This window comes from Pelodiscus sinensis, chromosome 13, assembly GCF_052426305.1.
Source record: "Pelodiscus sinensis isolate ZL-2025 chromosome 13, ASM5242630v1, whole genome shotgun sequence".
In the NCBI taxonomy this organism is placed as follows: domain Eukaryota; kingdom Metazoa; phylum Chordata; order Testudines; family Trionychidae; genus Pelodiscus; species Pelodiscus sinensis.
Genome location: NC_143064.1, coordinates 47,087,738 through 47,100,836, shown reverse-complemented (window position 1 = coordinate 47,100,836; position 13,099 = coordinate 47,087,738).

Genomic DNA, 13,099 nt, shown 5'->3' with positions numbered 1-13,099 from the left:
TCGTCTCCTCGCTTGCGCTGGCTTCTCGCGCGCTGCTGAAGCTGCCAGCATGGGAGGCCCTGTGGCAGCTGGCCCGGCCGAGGGGGAAAGCAGCGTGAGGGTTCAGTGTGCAGCTTGCTGGAGAGGGATGGGGCGTTTGCAGTCCTGCGCCAGAGAGCCCGTAGCCGGCACACTCGATGTGCGTCAGCGAGACAGGCAGTATCCAGGCTACTGGGAACGAAGGCTCAGACCCTCGGCAGCCTAAATGCCCTAGAGGGGCTTTGCCTGAGCCCCTGCGTGTCCTGATCTTTCACAGAATGCAGCAGATCTGGTCTGTAACTGAGATCCGGGGCAGCTTCAGAATTCCTGGGTGATCCTCGTGGGTGCCACGTTGTCATCTCATGCCTCAGTTTCCCTATTGCTGCACCAAAGATGCTGATGTTTCCCTGTCTTTGGAGAGGGTGGCTGCCATGTTTGGTCGAGCGCTTTGCGCTCTGCCGAATGACCCCTGCAAAGGAGCACGCTTCCTATTGCAGGGAGGAGAACGGGCTTGGGATTGCAAGCTATCGCTGCAAGACGGAGGCAGGGGAGGCTTCCGCTTGCAGGGTAGGGGGCCCTGTGAAAAAGTATGGATTTGCAATCCATCTGCAAACAGCCTGCATGAAGTGGAGGGGGGGAAGGTTTGTGCCTCGCTGCCTGCGAGTGCAGCTTGCTTTTTGCCTCCCGGCTTTGCTTCCGGGGTGTTCTCCGTCTGGATCTGAGGACTGAAAGTAGCGTGGATGTTTGTTATCTCGCGTCTCTGAGTGACGCCGGGAACATCACTCGGCAGGCTGCACCTTGCAATGCTCTTCTAACGTCCGCGCGTGTGTGGCGCGGCGTCACAGAGACGCGCTACTGGTGCCTCTGGGCTCTGCGTCTAGACGATGACTCCTTTGCACCATGTAGATTTCGTGTATTTCTTAGGTTAATTGCGGCCATTAATCATGCGCTCGTCAAGGCTTCCTTTGCCAGGAGGAAAGATGGCGGGGGGCTGAGATGGTCGCCCGTGGGTGAGGAGATGCGGGCTCTGTCCCTGCTCTCTTGCAGCCAATCCCCTGGGGGTGGTTTCAGAAGCACCGAGAGACGGAGGCGCTGACGGCCTGGTTTCACCCGGACTGTCTGTTATTCGGGTCGCCGGGCTGGTAAAAAACCCACATGTCCGGTACTTCCTGTTTCTCTTGGATGGAAGGCCGCTGGGGACAATTTTCCCTTGCCACATATGGCAGGAGCAGGGGAGTGAGGAGCATGGGGCCATTTAAAGACGCAGCGCCCTTTTTTTTTTTGGCTCGACAACTTTGGTCTCCTGGTCTCCCCCTTTTTTTTTTCTCAACAGAATTTTTTTCCCGGTGGATTTTTTCTGAGGGGGAAGAGTGTTCGGTATTTTTTGTTAAGCCATCTGGCAACCCGAGCCAAAGGAGTCTCCCAGGCCCAGGTCCAGACGTTTAAAGGCCATCGGGCGATTCACTGCTCAGCGTCACAAGGCCTGAGTTTCATAGTTGTCCAAACGCGACAGGGGCTCCTATCGGACTTCAGTCCGAGGGCCTAGCCTTTGAGCTGTGGGCCCCCACCTCCCATTCGTTAGATACCTTTTGAGGATGGAGCTCTAAGTCCCCTTTGAAAATGTCCCACACACCCTCCTAAATTCCGCCCAAGCAGTGCAGCCATGCAGCTCCCCATGACATGCCAGCGTCAAGCCACCATGGCCGGGGGAAAAAGGGCCCCGCCTCACCATCCCCAGTAGGGAGCTGCCCAGGCAACCCCGAGCCCCCCAACCCTGAGCTGCCTCCTGCATGCTCCTGCCCCCAGCCCAGAGCCTGTATCCCCTATGGCATCCCAACCCCAAGCCCTCCCCAAACCTGGAGTCCCACTCCTGCAGCCCTAAGCCCTCGTCTCCAGCCCCACCCCAGAGCCTGCACCCCGAGACGGGTCCTGGCACCCCAGCCTGTGCCCCAGTCCTGAGCTCCTCAACCCCTCCCTAGAGTCCTCACACCCCTGCACCCCCACCTGCTGCTCCAGGCCCTTCCCACACTCCGGCCTCCTTGGCCACAGGAATTTTGTTCTGTGCACCCGTAGGAGGGTGCCGTGCCGCACGCCCGCTCCGTGTCACACGTCACACGTCACCGCCACACTGGTGCACATAAGAAAATTCATGGACGCTACCCTCCTGGCGTTGGCATTGGCGGGTGCAGGGCCCAGCACAATGGGGCGGCGACCTCAGCGGTACCTAATGCCACCGGTCTCAAGCTAATTGGCAATTAAAGGGTGAATTGTCTGTGGCGATCACCCTTGACTTGCCTGGTGATCAAAGCTGGCCAGGGGCTGTTGCTTTCCTCTCCGTGGGGTTTGTAGGCCTAGTGACTTCTGCTCACGTGGAGCCAAGGCGAAGAGCGGGTCCTTTGTCTGCTCTCTGTCCCCAGCAGATCCGACCCAGCGGGTGACTGCAGGGGCTTTGCTCCGTGCCTGCAAGGCAGCGGCCTGGCTTGGTGCCTGGGGGAGCCGAGCGCCTCTGTTCTCTGCCAGGCAGCACCCCCGCCGGCTGACTCTCAGATTGATCGAGCGCCTTCTGTCTCGACTAACGCCCGGATCGTTCTATGGACCCGGCCGCTGCCTTTGCCCTTGTCCTGTGTCGGGGAGGGGCTCCTTGGGAGCTGCTGCGATGGATCTAATACATAGAAATGTGACCTTGACGTTCTCCTGCTGCGGGGGCCTGCAGCCGATTCCGAGAGCTGCGAGGACGGTGACGTGAGCCGGGCCAGTGCAGGGCTGGGCGACGCGGGCAGGAATGGCCTCGGGCGGAATGGCCGTGTCTCCTAGCCACAGTAGCCCTTTGCCTAGTTTGTACCAGGGCCCCCCTCCTGCAGGCCCGCTGACGGGGCTCAGGGGGGCGGTGGCCCCGGCGATTCAGAGGGTGAGCCCCTCTCCCCGGGGTGCCGCTTTTCGGTGTGGGCTTGGCCCTCGCGCAGAGGAGGTGGGAATAGCTGTCGAGCTACGGACTGCGGTGTGGCCAGGCCTGCCCGCTGCGCCTAGACACGGGGCTGTCCCTAAGGCAACCCCCCCCCGCCCCCGCTGCAGGCCCTGCCCCCGCCCTGCCGCTGCTCCACCCCTTCCCCCAAGCCCTGCCCCTGCTCTGCCCCCAGCCTGACCGTTCCCACCCCTGCTCCATCCTCATGCCTGAAGCCCCCTCCCTTGAGCAATGCAAGCTGGGGTATTAAGGGGGGGGGCTGGTGCGGGACAGCAGGAGGGGTCAGCCCCCTCTCGCATTCACCACGGCCTGGTAGCCTGCATTGCACCACCTTGCCGCCCCCTCCGAGCCTGCTGCGGGCTGCTTCACCGTGGCAGCCGGGACTGGGGCAGACTTGGCCCAGGGCCCTGCCTCCTGCGGCTGCAGTGAAGCAGAACGCAGCAGGGTCGGAGAGAGCAGCAGGTGGGGGCGCAATGAGTAAGGGAGGGGCGACTCCCGCGGCCGCTCAGTGTCAGACCCTGCCCCCCAAAAATCCTGGGCCCCATCCATAAGACGGTTGAGGTGGCTGCCGCGGGGCCCCTTAAAATGCAAGGCCTGGGGCGGCCACCCCGAACCATCCGGACAGGGTGCTCTGCCTAGGCTACATCCTCTTTGCTTTTAGAAGTGGCTTTTCCCCGCAAAGCTTAAGCTGACTGGGGTAAGGTTGAATGACAACCAAGTGCACCATTCGTGCACCAGCTGGGAACGCCCACGCGGAGCGGCCTGGCTTTAACGAGGGAACAGCCCCATCTCCACAGGTCTTGATCCGGCTGCTTCTGCTGATGTCCACGGCAACTCATCGGTTGATTTCAAGAGTGCGGCGTCCGGCCTGGAATTGCATCGTGGTTTATTTCGTATTCGTGGTTGTGTGGTGGTCTCCCCATCCTCGTCTCTACCTGACACAGGCCACGCCTACGCTACCACGTTTTGCCAGCGTAGCTATGGATCCGATTTAAGCTAAACGAAATCCTTCTTAAACTGGTACAGGAGAGTGTCCGCACAGGGATCAGCTCTGGTTTAACTACACCGATGCAAGTTTGGGTGTAGACATGGCTTTTGGATTTCTTAACGGCACAACTTTCCCTGCGTTTTCAGTGTTGCAGCAGGTTATTAGCCGGGGGGGTGCTATTCAGAGGGGGTGTAGCTGGCAGCCCACAAGGCAGAAGTCACACACGGGGCCATGGGGCTGCTTGAGGTCCTTGGTTTTAAAAGCGCAAGGCCACGTTTGGGGGGTTTTAAGGCAGAGAGCCAGGTGAAACGCAGCAATTTGCTATTCATATCCCCAATCAATAAACCCAAAGACGCGGCCTATGAAAGGAGAGAAGGAGGCGCCTCTGTGAGTATTCTTAGAAACGTCTCAGCCAAAGTGAATGGGCCGGATCGGCAGCGTTTGCTATTTATAGAACCTCTACCCAACTTCGCATCCTGTGTCGTCTTCCCGGCTTTTGGTGCTCTGGGGCAGTGGGTCCCGGGCATGGCTCTGTGCTGGGGCGAATGCAGGTCAGCGCTGGCACGGTGCTCTCTACACAGGCACCCAGCAGGGAGAAGGGAGCATTTTCAGGGCACTGTTGTGTGGGCCGAGCAGCAGATGGGTCCCACCAGCGGAGGTGGAAACCTCAAGGTCTGGCCCACGTTGGCTTTTCCAGCGTTGATTGCATCCCTCGCAGACGCTCACAGAACAAAATAAGGAGCGAGCCGATCACAGTGCTTCTGCCGAAATGTCTTTTTGCCCCAGAAGAATTTAATTATTAAAGCCTTTTGCAAAAAACCAAAACCAAACTTCAAATCTGCTGAAATTTTTGCTGTGAACAATCAAGACCAGCCCTTCTAAGCTGCCGTGTTTCAGGTTGAAACCCGAACAAAAACATTTTTTGCTTAGTTCCCGTTTTTAATCAAAAAACCCCAATTCCCGGTGGAAGGTTGGAACAAAACGTCTGGTTTGATGTGGGTTTTTTTAACAAGCTCTAGAAATGAAGCAGTCCGAACTCAGAAAGGCCGCGAGGTGCAGCACCGGATCTAACTGTATCCCAACCGTGGCGGAGACCTGCTCCAAACCGGGCAGCTGTAGCCACGCCGGAAGTACCAGAAAGGAGGGACCTGTCCAAGCTTGAGGCTCTTGTACCGTTTCATCATCACTTCAACGGTGCTTTGGGTTTCAGAGCCACAGCTGGGTGGGGACCCAACGTTTCATTGCATCGGCAATAACCAGACATTGTGACTTTTTTTCCATTCTGAAACGGAAGGCGCAACAGCAAATGTGACGTTTCCTTGCCAAACACACGGGGTTTTAAAAAAATTCATTTTGGAGGATCACGCCAATTGTTTCCGTTTGAGAAAATGAAAATATATTGTTTGGCAGATGAGCTTTTTTCTCTCGAGGGCTGTGTCTACACTGGCCACTTATTCCGGAAAATCAGCCGCTTTTCCGGAATAACTTGCCACCTGTCTACACTGGCCCCTTGAATTTCCGGAAAAGCACTGATCTACTGTAAAATCATCAGTGCTTTTCCGGAAAAACTATGCTGCTCCCGTTCGGGCAAAAGTCCTTTTCCGGAAAACTGTTCCGGAAAACGGCCAGTGTAGACAGCACAGTAGTGTTTTCTGCAAAAAAGCCCCGATCGCGAAAATGACGATCGGGGCTTTTTTCCGGAAAAGCGTGTCTAGATTGGCACGGACGCTTTTCCGGAAAAAGTGCTTTTCCAGAAAAGCATCCTGCCAATGTAGACGCGCTTTTCCCGGAAACACTTATAACGGAAAACTGTTCCGTTTTAAGCATTTCCGGAAAAGGGTGCCAGTGTAGACGTAGCCTAAAGGAATTATATATTTTTAAAAAGATTCTTGCTGGGAAGAGTCATTTTTTTTCAAAATTAAAGGTGATCAAAATGTTATTTTTGCAGCATTTTGATGAGAAATGCCCACTCGGACCCCACTCAGTGCAGAGGCTGTCTGCTAGAGTCTCACTTCTCTCTGGCAGCCTGTTGCCTCTGCGGGTTGGACTTGGGGATATTTTTCTTTATCGGCCAGTGCAAAAAACAAGCATCTGTTTCCCATCTGTGGGCATATCCACACTGGCATCGGATGCCCACGGCGTTCCAGCTTGTACATATGTTTTTAGTACGATACCATGAGCCCAAATCTCTAGACGCTGCCACAGGTTTCTCATTGCCATGTAGCTACGTCTAGAGTGGCTCCGTGCCTCGGTTTCCCCTTCGGTGAGGATGTTAGAACTGCCCTGCCCCACAGGGGGTGGGAGGATAAATGCAGAAATGTTTGTGAGCCGCTGAGCTATTCCAGGAATACGGAGCTTCCCTAGATCGGATTCATGAGTCTGGCTCGGCTAAGAAGCAGCCCAACCTTCACCGTGATATTTATTTTCCACAAAAGCTTTAACCTTGCTGTGACATATCTCGGGCGGCAGCAAACGGCCGCCTTGAGACAGCGCTCCGCGCCTTCCCATTAGCCCCGCCAGCGCTGCTGCCGTCCCCGGCGCCCGCGCGTTCGCGGCGTGTGAGTGAGAGTGTTCCGGTGACCGTCAGCCCACGGCGTGGACCTGGCCTGTTACTCGAGTTCCTCCGGCTCACGGGGACGAAGCGGCAACCACGGCTCCCCTGCTGTGGGGAGATGCTCCGAGCTTTGGTCCCCTGGCCGCTGTGACCTGCGGTTGCTTTTTCCTGTGGCTCTAAGGCCTGTGACACTAAAAAGCTTCCTCACCCCTGCGCTGTGCTAATCCCAGGCGCCGAGCTGGCCCGTTCCGCCGCCCAGTGTGGCCACGGGATTCTCCACCGGGTGGGGAGGGTACCGGTGCCGGAAATGGAAGGGCTATGGGGGAGAGAGGGCAGATCCTGGGGCAGGGTGGGGGAGGAGATGGGCTGGTCCCATCTCAGAGAGCAGGGGGTGGCAGGCACCTGGGGGCGGGTTACCAATGCCCAGGCAGGGATCAGGGCCTGGCTCGCTCTGCGCTTGGTTGCACCCTGGCTGGCGGGAAGAGGAGAGCGATGCCGCAAGGGGGCCCTGCAGGCTCGGGGAGACCCCAGCGCTCCCGCTGGTGCGGTGCTACGGAGGGGGAGAGCAACCTCAGCTCCGCCAGCTCCGTGCTCCCGGAAGGACCCAGGAAGGGGCCAGCCCGGACTGTGCCGCGTGGCGCTCTGGCAACAGGTGAAAGGGACGGAGGCTCCGGCTGCCACAGTGCGGTGACAGCGGCTGGAACCCCCCAGCCCTCTTGAATCCCTGGGCCCCAGGGCCCCCTTGTCCCGGCTAGTGATGGGACAGTTTGGAGCCTCTTTTCCTGCGTGGTATTTCCTGTCTATTTCCCCACCTCCTTTCCACGACATAAGAACATAAGAACGGCCGTACCGGGTCAGACCAAAGGTCCATCTAGCCCAGTATCCTGTCTGCCGGCAGTGGCCAGCACCAGGTGCCCCAGAGAGGGTGGATCGAAGACAATGATCAAGCGATTTGTCTCCTGCCATCCTTCTCCAGCCTCTGACAGACAGAGGCCAAGGACACCATTTTATCCCCTGGCTAATAGCCTTTTATGGACCTAACCTCCATGAAATTATCTAGCTTCTCTTTAAACTCTATTATAGTCCTAGCCTTCACAGCCTCCTCTGGCAAGGAGTTCCACAGGTTGACAACACGCTGTGTGAAGAACTTTCTTTTATTAGTTTTAAACCTGCTCCCCATTAATTTCATTTGGTGTCCTCGAGTTCTTCTATTTAGGGAACTAATAAATAACTTTTCTTTATCCGCCCTCTCCACACCACTCATGATTTTATAGACCTCTATCATATCCCCCCTCAGTCTCCTCTTTTCTAAACTGAAAAGTCCCAGTCTCTTTAGCCGCTCTCATAGGGGACCCGTTCCAAACCCCTAATCATTTTAGTTGCCCTTTTCTGAACCCTTTCCAAGGCTGCTCCCTTTCCTTGCCCCCGGCTCCTTCACGCCCCCTGCACGGACTCCTATGGGACCCCAGCCCTGCTGGGGGAAGACGGTTGATTGTTCTCTCCATAGTTGTAGCTTTTGCACTGTCCCCCATGATGCAGGCTAGGGGGGACCCCTGGTGGACACTGACACTAGTGCACTAACCAAATCCACGGCTCAGGTCTCTGTTCTGTGGCCGGCTCCCCCGTCTGGGCCTGGGGCGGGAAAGGTGCCCCACCCGCTGCTTCGGGCCATGAAGGAGAACGGGGGCGTTCCTTGAGCCCCCCAGTGGCAGGCGTGGCCCCCGTCAGCGTGGCAGCTGTTGACATCGCCCACGCGCACAGCTGGGCGAGCGAGCGGGAGCAAGGCCGGCTGGTCCCAGGTCGCACGTGGTGGTTCAGGGACATTCGCAGCCCAGGAGCCAAGATCCCGAACGGCAGGGCGGTCGTGGAGAGGCCAGGTTTCCATTGCAGTGTGGCACGGAAACGGGTCAACAAGCCCAGGCCTAGTGCGCACTGGATGTGAGGCCAGCACAGCGGCCAGACTGGGTCAGACCAACGATCCAGCTGGCCTGTACTGTCGGCCAACAGCGGCCAAGGCCAGGTGCCCAGAGGGACGGAACAGAACAGGGAACCATCCAGTGACCCCATTCCCAGCCTCCGGCAAACAGAGGACAGCGACGCCCTCCCTGCCCAGCCTGGCTCACAGCCGTCGAGGGACCTAACCTCCATGAATCCATCTAGCTCTTTTGGGACCCTGTTATAATCGTGTCCGTCGCTGCTGTAGCCTGTAGGGATACGTGTTTGCTAGATCAGGCAGTACCGCCGTGAGGCCACAACGTTAGACAACACCGTCACTAAGCTAATCAAGGCCTAAGACCCAAAGGGCCTTGATATAAACAGTTATCCAGGAGCCTCCCTAGCGCGTAAGAGCTCAGGCGGTAAAACGCTGCCGTGAAACAAGTCTGGCGGACTTGCTGGCTGCTAACCGCACGGGGCCGGCTGGGACCAACGCTGGCCATTTGGAGTTAGGAACAACAGCAGATGTCCCGGTAACTAATTGACATGTGCTCATGAGCTTAAAGGCCTTGTAATGTTTGGGCAAAGGGTCCCCCGGCATTAGTAGGGGAAGGAAATACAGGTAAGGAAAAGGGGCTGAAATCCTACGTTAGCTGCAGCCGGGGTCAGTGGCTACATTATTGGAGCTATGACCACACCTGTGTGCCTTGGGAGAGATGCCCGGCTGAGGACCACAGGTGATGGTGCGGGGGAAGAGGAGGACGGCTAACTGAGTATTTCTGCCCAGGAGGATGTGGGTATCGGGGTGCTCAGACATAGGATGTTTTAATCACTTCCTAGTATCCCTCCGCATTGCTGGGTATGTGGTTTGGCCAACTGTGCTAATCAACTGCATTCCAACGAGAGAACGCTTTTCCTAACGGGTGCCGCCTACTCCTTGCACGCTGGAGCCCTTCTAATTGCTGTAATGTTTCGGGGGCAGGCAGGCGGCAGAGCCTGCCAAACCACAGACCGCTGAAGGGAATTGGTACGGAATCAACAGAGCTGGCAGCTACCACTTCCTAGCGTGTTAAATAATGCATACGGTTGGATCTAGTTCTACCTTCCTGGTGCAGATTTGTATAAATAGGAGCAAGCATATGAGGGCTAATTGTGATTCATGGACCGGGCCGGACTGAGGCATGGGCGAGCCGGGCAGCTGCCCAGGGCGCCAACCGATGGGGGGTGCCTGATGGCAGCTGTAAGGGGCACGCAGCATCTCTTACAGCTGCCATCAGGCGCCGCACGCCCGGCTCCTGCAGCACCGGCCCCGCCTGCATCCCTGCGGCACCGGCCAGCAACGCCCTTTCCCCCACGGCTGCAGGGCCCTACACGGCCCGGTGCGCGCACCAGCAGCAACGGCCAGGCCGGACTGGGCCATGCATGCCCCGTGCACCTCGGGGGCGGGCCTGTGCCCTCAAGGGGGGTGGGCCCGCTCCCCACGGGTGGGCCTGCGCATGCGCCGTGCGCCCGGGGGCGGTGCTGCACGCCCGTGCCCAGGGTGCCAGAATGCCTCAGGCCAGCCCTGTTCATGGATGTAGCCACAAAGCGACCATTCTTCGGCTGCTGTTTTCCCCAAGACAGCTCTCCGTCCCTCTTAAACAATTTGAAGTAATGATTGTGGATCTGTTACTAACGCATGGGATCTGTGCCTTGCCAGCCTTCGTCGTGCCCTGCAACAAAGCCGAGCTACAGAGCCGGACGAGAGAAATACACGTATCCCCGCTTTACTGATAGAGAAACTGAGGCACGGGGCTGGGTGTTGACGCCACATGGGCTCCTCTGCTTTCACAGGGAGGGCGTGAGTCTGTTTTGTTCCAAATCATAACGCTCCGGAGCTGTGTACTCAGGGCTTCAGCCGAACCCCTCGTATTCAGGCCACAAACCTGTACGCAGCTCCTCCATCTCAGGCCCCACAGATCTCCATCAGGGCCGTGGGGCTGTGCTAGAAGATCCAGTCTGGCTCGGCGGCATAGTCTCCAGGAGCAATTTCAGTCAGATCAGTGGGAAGAGAGAGGGAGAGAAGTTGTTTTCGAAACAAAATGTTTCTTCGCGTTTTCCAGCCGGCTGGGGGAGACTCCCCGAGATCAATCAGCGCTGAAAGGCCGATCCATCGCACTTAATTTCCAATTAAAACATTGCAGATTGCTAGGGACGGGCCTATTTTTCAAAAGGGGAAGCAAGCAACGCCCCCCCAAAGCACAGCCTGATCACGCCTCCCGACAGGGCCCCACCCAGCGGGTGATTAATGGGATTCATTAAAGCCCCTCTAACGGGAGCAACTGACCGGCCTAGGAAGGACAGCCCCATCCTTCACTAATCGCTGCAACCTCCCCAGCTCGCTAGCACACCGCTTCCAACAAACGAACAAGCCGGGGGGGAACGGGGACCTGCAGCTGGGCCGAAGCTACAGCACCAAGTGGCCAATGGGGCCGTCGAAGCCAGGGTGCTGAAAAAGGAGCAATGAAACGCTGCTGATTATTTCGTACTGCAGTGGCACCTACAGACCACCCTGCGAGAACAAGGGGAGATTACTGGCTAAGCAAGCAATGCCATTGATGGAAGAATTTGTTGGGGGGTGTAAGGGATAAATAAGGGGTGTTGGTAGCTGCGCCCATGGGCACGGGGCACGGCCCAGGCAGACGCTGCCTCTGTTCATTTACAGACGGGTTTTGATCCTTCCTTCCCTGTGTGCTCAGGACAGAGGCGCCCGCAGCGGTACCCAAGATGTAACTTTGTCACGAACGCCCTGGGGGTTTAGCCGTGTTCTCTTCCATACTCCCTGACCCGCTCTGAAATACGCAGTCGGGGTCACATCGCCGGGACCCCTTGTAAGTTGCCGATGCCAGTTTTGTGACTGAGAACTGCTGCCGTCAGCTACAAAGCTGTGAGCAGGGATGGGGATAATTGTATTTCCCACCTGCTTAGGATTATGCGTTATAGAGGTGTTCACGTTACTAAATTAGGGCCTGCAGAGTGATGTCTCTGCTAAGTGTATTTACAGAAATGTAGCCGTGTTAGTCTGGGGTAGCTGAAGCAAAATACAGGACTAGGTAGCACTTTAAAGACTAACAAGATGGTTTATTAGGTGATGAGCTTTCGTGGGCCAGACCCACTTCCTCAGATCTTCCACTATTTGATCTGAGGACGTGGGTCTGGCCCAGGAAAGCTCATCATCTAATAAACCATCCTGTTAGTCTTTAAAGTGCTACATTGTCCTGACTTTTGCTTCTCGTGTATTTACGTAGTCAGATGAGAAGCAGGAACTGGGGTTAATTCGTTGCTCACTTGCATCCCAGGTAGACGTGATCTGAGCTGGAAGGAAGCTCAGCAATAACGGTGGCTTATCACCCCATCCGCCTGTTGGTCAGCCTGTTCTTTTCTTACAGAACAGTGTCCTTTTCCTCCCGGGCCTTCCATAAGGGGTGTGGTTGGTTGGTTTGGCCATCAGTCGAAGTGGGCTGTGTTCTCCCTGCCGCGGGTACTATGTTGGGTTACAGGAGGTGTAACTAGCTGGGGCTGGAGGCCTGGCGGGGTCCCAGCGGGCACCTTGGACGTTGCTGCTGTGTCCCTGAGGTCAGAGTCCGGGGCATTGCCAGCAGCACAGGACTTGTCCCGTTCTGAGCCCCTCCAGCCGGAGCGGGACCAGGAAACCAGCGTGAGAACCGAGTCAGCCGTGAGAAACTCGTGGGGAAACCGTCTGTCCAGGAACAGGGAGAGAGCGGGAGGGTGACACCTCAAGAGCCACGTCTGGCGGCCACCCTACGTCAGCAGGACACCTCTTCCTCTCCCCTCCGCCTCCTCGTGCAGCGCCTTCCGCTCTGGCTGCCCGCCCCCACGCCCGGGCCATTCCCACAGCCCCCTCAGGGCCCAGCCGGGGCAGCGACCGTGTCGGAGGCCCTGTGCCGATCCATCAGCCGGAGCGCTCGGGGGTGGGCCCAGACTAGTCGCCGAGAGTCACCCATTGAGCGGTTCTTCCCCGCCGCCACGCCCCACCCTCACTGCTGCCTTGAGTGGGGTTGGTCAGTCGTTGTCTTCCTGGAGCCGGCCCCCGGCCAGTGAGGGGCGAAAGGAGGAATGAGGGGCAGTAGCAGCCGTGCCCTGCGACCCCCCCCCGCCGTTCCCATGGCGGCTAGGAAGACGCTTCGATGAACCGGGATCACCTGTTCGCTCTCAGCAGGGCCGGATTAAGAAAGGGGCTTGAAGACCCTGCCCAGGGCCCTGGGGAAGGGGGGTCCCCATGGCTGCAACCCCTAAAGCCCCCGTGTTCAGGGCCAGTCCTCCCTGTGGCGGGGGGTGGCTCTGTGCCGCTGTTCCTCCCCCCCAGCTAGAACCGTGAGTGCTGGGAAGCTCCGTCCCATTGCTGCCCTGGCCGGGAGGCTCCGCCCCTGCAGCTCCCATTGGCCACAAATCATGGGCAGCGGGAGCTGCGGGGGACGGGGATCCGCAGGTGAGCGTGGGGCAGTGTGGCCTGTGGGGAGCCGCCTGTTCCCCCACCAAACAGGAGCTGCCCCAGGTAAGAGACCTGCACCCCAAGCCCCTCCCCATCCCTGAGCCCCTCCCGCTCCCTAACTCCCACCCAGACCCTGCACCCCAACCCCCT